Source organism: Streptopelia decaocto, assembly GCF_964273445.1.
Source record: "Streptopelia decaocto genome assembly, chromosome: 7".
NCBI lineage: Eukaryota > Metazoa > Chordata > Aves > Columbiformes > Columbidae > Streptopelia > Streptopelia decaocto.
This window is the reverse complement of record NC_138661.1, coordinates 9,409,186-9,418,251: the sequence shown is the minus strand read 5'-3', so window position 1 is coordinate 9,418,251 and position 9,066 is coordinate 9,409,186. Positions and strand designations below refer to the sequence as shown.

General features: G+C 45.8%; 1 long non-coding RNA gene across 1 annotated transcript; it reads left to right on the top strand.

Annotated features, from left to right (window-relative positions):
- The first annotated feature begins 2,764 nt into the window (after positions 1–2,764).
- Positions 2,765–8,139, top strand: LOC309442448. The gene is made up of 3 exons (XR_014184615.1): positions 2,765–3,023; positions 4,359–4,538; positions 8,050–8,139. It is a non-coding gene; the product is annotated as an uncharacterized lncRNA (long non-coding RNA).
- Positions 8,140–9,066: the final 927 nt, after the last annotated feature.

The following is a 9,066-nucleotide window of genomic DNA, read 5'->3' as shown; positions in this document are numbered from 1 at the left end:
CGGGTTTTGAATGTCTCCGGAGAAGGAGACTCCACAACCCCCCTGGGCAGCCTGTTCCAGTGTTCTGTCACCCTTACTGAGAAGAAATTTTTTCTCAAGTTTAAGTGGAACCTCTTGTGTTCCAGCTTGATCCCATTACCCCTTGTCCTATCATTGTTTGCCACCGAGAAGAGCCTGGCTCCATCCTCGTGGCACTCACCCTTTATATATTTATAAACATTAATAAGGTCACCCCTCAGTCTCCTCCAAACTAAAGAGCCCCAGCTCCCTCAGCCTTTCTTCATAAGGGAGGTGCTCCACTCCCTTCATCATCTTTGTTGCCCTACGCTGGACTCTCTCCAGCAGTTCCCTGTCCTGCTGGAACTGAGGGGCCCAGAACTGGACACAATATTCCAGATGGGGTCTCACCAGGGCGGAGTAGAGGGGAAGGAGAACCTCTCTCGACCTACTAACCACCCCCCTTCTAATACACCCCAGGATGCCATTGGCCTTCCTGGCCACAAGGGCACAGTGCTGGCTCATGGTCATCCTGCTGTCCACCAGGACCCCCAGGTCCCTTTCCCCTACACTGCTCTCTAATATGTAATTTCCCAACCTATACTGGAACCTGGGGTTGTTCCTGCCCAGATGCAGGACGCTACACTTTCCCTTGTTAAATTTCATTAGGTTATTCCCCGCTCAACTCTCCAGCCTGATGTCATGTCCAGCTTGATGTCATGTGAAGATCTACTGGTAGACCTTTGTGCGATGGGTCCTGCCCATGCAGTGGTGTGGAGCCTTTTTCAACAAGGGCCTTTGTGGAGCGTTGGAAGAGCAAAGCCCTGCTGGTCTCAGCTCTTGCTGGTGGGGTGGGGTTGTCATGGGGTGGCAGTGGGTGGTTTGGCTGTGGGGCTGTACCCATTTGGATGCAGCTTTGCAGAGACTTGGAGCACCTGTGCAGCGGAGCACGCTTCATCTAGAAAAAGTTATTTATTTTAATGCATTGATTTCTTAGGTCTCTGAATGGCATGGGCTGAGCAAGGGAAGCCAAGAAAAATGAACATAGGAAAATAGTTCTCACTAGAACTCTACCCTCCTTAAGCTTTTTGTTCTTCCTCTGAACGGAAATTACTGAAAATGCTGTACTTGCCAAAAGAGCGAGTGCCAGAAAAGGTTTGCTCAACAGTAACGCTTCTGCCTCTGGCAACACCCAACTCACAGGAGCCAGGGGAAGGGGGAAAAAAAAAATACAAACCCAAAATGTGGCATCCGCCTGGCACCTGGAAACACTGTAGATAGGGAAAGATGCAGAGTTACGGGTGAAATTGGGTTTCAGCAAGAGGACCTGTGGCTTTAGCACATCCATAACCACAGATAGCAGGTCTCTGGGTGGAACGTTTCTCCCAGGGAGTGGATCTCCCCCTAGACACTGGTAGCTGGGCTGGATGGAAGCAGATGGGTCGTGACACAGCCCACAACACACCTTCACCACAGGCAAAGCAACCTCTGTGCAAGCAAGAGAGATGTTCTTTATCTTCAGGAGGATGTGAAGGTAGTGGTTGCATCGGGCTTGCCAGGTGCTTTGTATAATCAGAGAGAAAGAGTGTGATTTTTGTAATACAAAGTCACATTCAAGCCAGGCAGCACATACCAAAGCTTTTCCTGATAACTGTAGGTCATGTCTCCCAGGTGCGAGTGCCACACGAGGAGTGACAAAACTGAGACGGTACCAGGCGCTCTGCAATCACTTGAGCTATGCAAATCACTGCAGTTTTCTTGTTTTGTTTTGTTTTGTGTTTGTTGTTGGTTTTGTTTGGGTGGGGGTTTTGTTTATTTCTATTTTTTTTTCCTGTTGAGATATTTTCAAAACAAAATACAGCTGACAAGCATTTAATTTTAGGTTGAACAAAGAAGTGTTAAAATAGTTCAATTTAAATGTTTCAAGTCCATGCTTAAATATTTTAGTTAATTTATTGATTTTTTTAAAAAAGTGGAAATTGAGTAAATCTTTAACAATATTTCCAAACGAAAGAATCACCATTTTGTTTAGACTTTGACATTTTCTCTAGGCTTGTTGGCTGAATCACTTCTCAATTCTTGTCCCGAAATGACTTTTCTCTATTTTTTTTTTTTCCGCAGCTCATTTGAATATACAGACTTTTGGCACAAAGTATAAATAGAGCATTTTTCTTTTCAAGCATAAGGACCCTGCCTGTTCCTGCCTCCCATCCTTCTGCTGGTGTTGGGAGCCCAGCCACCCAGTCCTTGTGAAATGGAAAGTGTAGTTTTGTAGTAGTCTCTGCAGTCATAGCGACATTCTTGTCTATTATTAGCTCTTGTAAATGAGAACCTGTTAATTTGCAGTTTCTTCTTAGCAAACCTCCCACATAGGCATTAAAAGATCTTTCACGGTATCTTTTAACGTACCGTTCTAACAAACTGGAGCCCAATCATACTTTCTAGAGGGAGGATGTTAACCACAGCGTGGCATCCAGCTTTACGGTGAGAAATGTATTTGCTGTGTGTGTGGGAAGGCGGCAAGTCAACCAGAGCAACTGGTAGAAGGAGCCTTGTCTGAGAGACGGGGAAGAGAAGGAATAAAAAAGATTACTTGTTTGCCCTGAAACTTGGCAGTCTTTTTTGCCTTCCTCTCTCCGATTGCATGAATTGGTCAAATAAACCATGTTCTTCCCAATTCTCCCCACAAACCCGCTTCCGTCCTTAAACCCTCAGAGCTACATCACTGCTCGTGGGATCAGAAATGCGTAGTTGATGTTGAGCTGGTATGTGAGATCAGATAAGCCAGGCCTTTGCAAGCTGGAGAGAAGGAGGATGATGAGATTAATCAAAGCCGTAAGTGGTTAAAGAGCTGCCAAGGAGGAGGAGAAATGTAATTCTGTTTTCTGGAAGCTGCTGTCCCCCCTGGCAGGACCCAGCTTCTGCCAGTTTGAACAGAACTAGTGATACTGGAGCAACAAACGATAAGTCCTGAACTTCAAACAAATGTGCTGCTGCTTGTGTGGTCTGATCCTGAACTCACTGAGGTTGGTGAGAGCTTTTGCGATTTATATCAGTGCGGTTCATGCTGGGATTTCAGTCCTGCAGATAAACAGAGGACGGCAGCTCCTCGCTGAGCTCGCTGGCACATACAGCACACGCACGGGCTCCAGCGCGTAGGGCTCTCCGCTGAAACACTGAGTTTGGATGCTCAGCCTCTGGAGTCAGCCGGGGAACAGGGACACTTCCCAGAGGATATTTGGACCTTTAGCATAGTGGCTCACTGGAGTTGCCTCTTTTCCCTGACTGCAGATGAAGCCTTGGTCTAGCAGGATTCTGCCTTCAGCTTTCTGGTAACTGGAGCCTGAAGGGGTGGCATTAGCCCTTGCCTTGTTTTTAAGACGTGATTTAATGGAGATTTGGGGTAGCCCCAGTGACAGGAGATGTGTGTACAGCACTAAATTCAGGAGAGAGCTGGCTGGTCAGACAGGGATCCTATCTGCTCAACTATCTTATTTTCTCTCACTTTTGGCCTTCGCTGAGTTAGTGCCTACGTTTTACTCCTAGAGGAAGCAGGGAATTCATGACACCTTCAGATTCCCAGAGAAAGGCCTCTTTCTTCCGTACCTCACCTATCCTCTGGCTCCTCTTACTTTCCCATCTTCAGCAGCTTAACACAAAGTCTGATAAAGCCTTGCGATCCTTGCTGCCTCTCAGCTGTCTCTCCATTGTTTTTCCCCCTACAGCAGCCCTCCTCAGGTACTGAGCTAGGGAACTGCATCCTTCGGTTCAACAGGATCGAGGGACTGCCTGGAGAATAACAGCAGCATACTGAGCTGCGTCAACTGAGGTGCAGCCTTTAGATTTGTACAGAACTTCTACATAATTTCTTAGAAACTGTCTCAAACTTGACATTGCATATAACCTTCTCCCTCAACAATGTCACTGTGAATTCCACATACCGTTTGTTTAAGAGGAAAGCTGTATTATTTCAAATGAACTAGTTTGCTCTCCTATGTCTGTCCAAGGATGTCTGGGCAGGAAAGTGCTCACAAGAGGAACTGGGTAGAGAGGCAGTTTTAGAGGGTTTGTTCCTTGGGATAAAATGAAGCTTCTGGTGGATTAAGAATGAAGCAATGGCGTTGCTGCTGTGTCTGGGAGACAAACCACTGAAAGCTGAGCAGTCCTTTCAACCAGTGTCTTCTAGAACTGAAAAGGCTCTGATCTTATACCACTGAAGATGGTGGGAACTTGGCCCTTCAACAGAGTTTGAGCCAGGTCCAGCTCTGCAGAAAGTTATACCAAATAGGTGGAGATCAGGACCTGGAGTCTAAGAACTGGGTAGTAACAGCTAGATGATGACTCGGGTCTCTCTCTGTCAGTGCGTGTTGTGAAACGCAGTGTTTAGGAGGAAGTAATCTGCAGCAGGAAGAGGAAAAAACCAGAAGACTCTGAAATAAATCTGCTGACGAAAAGCATGTATGCTACCTCTTGGTGAGTAGAGTTGGGAGTAACGTCAGGCTACGGCAGGACAACCACGCAGGAGGAGATCTTCCAGGGTGGTAAGTTCATTTGCCATCGTCTTGAGAGTGTTGGGGGGTGGTCATGGGGAGATCAATGCACTTTGCTCATCTGGGGAGTTTCAAACAGCTCCTGGGGAGGATTTTGTACAGTGAAAAGTCTCATCCTTGTGTTTGAAATAAAAAATCTGAAACAGCGTGATGCTGATGGAGAAAAGGGCTACTAAAAATGATTTTGGGGGCAGGGAGAAAGCAGCCTAATGTTATAAACAACAGTCTCCAGTTGTGTACTCAGCAGATTGTGGTGTTAGCTTGTGTTCCAGTCTGTGAAGCAATGCTAAGTAGCACTTGTATTTATTGCTCTTGGATGAAGTTTAGTCATTGAAATTGGCAGTTAGTAAAGGCCTGGAAGCTTAGAGGGAGCCATAGTTAATTACTGACTAGCTACAATGTTATTTTTAAGAATTCTCACTGAGTCTGTGAGGTTTTTTGTCTTGAAAATTAAACTGCATATTTCAGTGCAGTTCTCATCACTTCTGCAAAGCAGCTGGGAATGTAACCCATCACTGGCCAAAAATATTAAGAAGGACTTTGGACCAATAGGTAGATGAGACTACTGTGGTGCAGATGAGATCTTTTTGCTCTCATATTACAAGAGAAACGCTGCTTTTTGAAGCCATTTTGTAACTGTTTCTGAAAAAGAGAACTGAAACAAGTAGTTTCTCATGAGTTCTGTCCTTCTAAAGCCATCACGTGGCTGTAAGCGCACTACAGCTGCAGTTCCTCACCAAGACACTGCTTGGGTAGCTGAATGTATTGTGGGGAGCACTTTAGCTTTGCGGCCAGAGGGACATGACATGTCTCAGGCTCTGATTCTGTGATGAGAACAGCTGGGGGGCTGTTTGTTACGGGTAGGTTGGGACAGCTATGGCCAAAGCAGCGAGCTGGAGTGAGACCTGCTCCCTCACTGCGCTCTCCTGGCCTGGGCTGGAGGGCAGCTGCGTTTGTTTTTCATCTGCTTTTCTCCTCCTCTTTTAAAACGCCTTTGCCTCAGTTTCCTACCAAACTCCTTAGCCTTAGAAGTGTGGCCAGCAGGTCAAGGGAGGTGATTCTGCCCCTCTGCTCTGCTCTGGTGAGACCCCACCTGTAGTTCTGCATCCAGCTCTGGAGCCCTCAGCACAGGACAGACATGGACATGTTGGAGAGGGGCCAGAGGAGCCACAGAAATGATCCGAGGCTGGAACAGCTCTGCTGGGAGGACAGGCTGAGAGAGTTGGGGGTGTTCAGCCTGGAGAAGAGAAGGCTCAGGGAAGACCTCATTTCAGCCTTTCAGTACTTAAAAGGGGCCTCTAAGAAAGATGGGGACAGACTTTTTAGCAGGCCTGTTACAGCAGGATAATGGTTTTAAACTAAAGGAGGGTAAATTTAGGCTAGACATGAGTAAATGGTTTATGCTAGAGGGTGGTGAGACCCTGTCCCAGGTTGCCTGGAGAGGTGGTGGATGCCCCATCCCTGAAGACATCCCAGGCCAGGCTGGATGAGGTTCTGAGCAACCTGATCTGAGTGAAGATGTCCCTGCTCATGGCAGAGGTTGGACTAGATGAGCTTTGAAGGCCCCTTCCAACCCAAACCATTCTATAATTCTCTTATTCTCTCCTTTTCTTCACTCTAAATTTTCTGGGTTGGTATTTGACCACTTTCTCTCAAGGTGTGGCAATGATGTATTGCTCTCACACAGCTTTCTCTGCATGATGTGTTATATCTCCCGTCTCTGCTTGGGCTGTGAGCGTTTGGGGGTAAGGCACTGTGTCTTTGTACTGTGCTTAAAGCACGAACTGGGATTTCAGTGAATTCCCTGATGTTCACCAGGGAATGGCCAACTGTCTCTCACTGCTGGCAGCGGCTCAGTTTCCTCAGGCCTGGGAGAATGCATGTTTACCTGCTGTATTTATAACTGGTTCTCCTGTAAAACCTGGCATCTAGATCTGGGAGCAGCAAAAGGAAGCGCCAGTTAAAAGTATGAGTAAAACTGCCTAGGAAAGCAGGGACTGGTCTGCTGAGTACAGCTGATAATATTAACAAGCAGACCTTGAAATGGAAAATTCGTTTTAATATCTGCAGCTCTAGTATGCTTTTAAGCATTACTGTTCATATCTTTTATTATTTCCCACCTTCCTTATTCTCCTTTGCCTACTCTTTTACCTTGGGTCCTCTTTTTTCACACTTCCCAAGTCACTGTTTTAGACCTACCTCCCTTATCTCCCAATGCATCCTCCACCTCTTTGGTTCAGTCCCACTAGCTGTTGTGAGTTGGGTCCCACAAGAATCCTGGGGGGCTGTGTCCATGCTCTGTCCGAATCCTGCCTGTTCCATGGGGTCACAGCATCCACACAGAAAGGTGGAGTGGGCAGGAGCTGGACACAGCATGGACACGTGTGGTCATGCTGCCTTACTGGTGTGGGAGGACAGGCACCATGAGCCCATCCTGTTCAGGTGACAATAACTGAACCTATGGCAAGATGGATGGGACAAGCCTGGCAGGATCCTTCCTGCCTAAAACTTGTTCAAGTGTGGCCACCCACAGAGCAGCTGCATGTCTGACATTATTACAGCGTGTTCATCCTCCAGGCCACAAACACCCAGTGGCTCAGGGGTAGGAAGTGGTAGTTTAGGGGCTGGACAGGTGGTGGTATCATCTGGTACCATTTTTTGAAATCTACCATATCCCAGGATATGCTCCTTGCTTCTGAGCATGAAAAATAACAGCTGACACCAGCGGGGTAAATTCACCTCTACTGGCGCGGGGATTATTCATGACCCATGTGTGAAGTTCTTGGTTTGACCTTTTGAGAAGGCAGAATAGGGCAAGCAGCCAGCTACCCCTGCCCTACCATCTTCTGTGAGTTTGGGCACATTTTGGTGTTGCTTCTTGTAGTTGCCTCTGCTGGTGATAACACAAGATTGGAGCAATACCATCAGAGGAGGAAAATAAGTTAATTTACTACCCAGGGTCATGGTTGCAATAGGGGAGAAGAAATGTTTAGGTTTCTGCCTTGTCTGTGTTCCCTTAACAGAGTCCTTTCTGGAAGAGACACCGATGTTGAAGACAATTCACCTCAAGAACAAGAGAGCAGGAGCCCAATAGAGTCGCAGACAAGTTGACATTGATGCTGTAAACTGTCACCCACGGCTTCTCTGCTTAATTACTGCTTGTTGGCAAATGTGTTAGCTTGCAACAGGACAAAAGTGGGTGTTGGAGGATAACTTGAAGAGGCAGCGATGCAGTTGTTTACACATTAATTACTGCAGTGATTTTTGTGTGTAGACAGGACCAGGGAAAAACTGCAGGGGCCTGTGTCTTCCTCTCATTTGGAGTTTGTTAATGTCACTCAAGACCTATGATACTGTGAGGGTGTTGCAAAGATCTCTATTTAAATCTGAGAGCACTATATAAAGCAATGGCAGTAACTTGCATTTTTAGTCTGTAACTGGCATTACACAAATGTTGCCATAAAGCTTTATTTTTCCCCTTGCATACATTTCTGTTTTTCAGATTGTGAAAAAAACCTTAAACCCCCCCCTGATGTTTAATGAGTCTTCCAACATGAAATTAAGCATGAACAATCAAAAAGACGTCAAAACGGTAATTATTGGGATACACTACATTTCCTTACAAAGATTAAGATTACACTGACATTTCTGAAAGTAAATAACAGATTAGGAATGATTTTATTGCCTGTTTTAGAAACCCATGTAGGTTTCAATCCTGTTTGTAAACAAGTGAGTGACAAAACCCTCATTGATTTATCGGATAGACTGATCAAACCCTGCCAAGAAGGAGCAATGTAGGGCCTAATCCTGCAGCCCTGGCTCAGGACAGCAAACCTTGCTCATACAAATAACCTCACTTCCACCATTAACACAGCATTTATTTATTTATTCAGCATGCCTAGATCACCTGGCCATCACAATGTACAGCATGGTGACAGCCAAAATCATAGAATTATACAATAATTTCATTTGAAAGACACCCTCAGGATCATCGAGTCCAACCATAACCTCACTCTAGCACTAAACCATGTCCCTAAGAACCTCGTCTAAATGCTTTTTAAACCCCTCCAGGGATGGTGACTCCACCACTTCCCTGGGCAGCCTGTTCCAATGCCTGACAACCCTTTCTGTGAAGATTTTTTTCCTAATATCCAATCTGAACCTCCCCTGGAGCAACTTGAGGCCATTTCCTCTCATCCTATCACTTGCTACTTGGGAGAACACCAACACCCTCCATGCTACAACCTCCTTTCAGATAGTTGTAGACAGCAAGATGTGGCTTAAAAATAGATCTCTTTTACCTTATAAATGTCTTCTAAAACATGTGTGGTGTTTTAAGTCTTCTAAAACATGATCACAGAATGAAGTGCAGAACTGTTAAAAATTGGTGGGATTTTGTTTTGCTATCAATGGGAGGGAGAACAAGCCAGAGGGCAAAAATTCAAGTAGCTAGTCAGTTTAAAAACATTTTTCTCATTTAAATCACTGCCTGAAATGGATGGCAGCACTGCAGATCTTG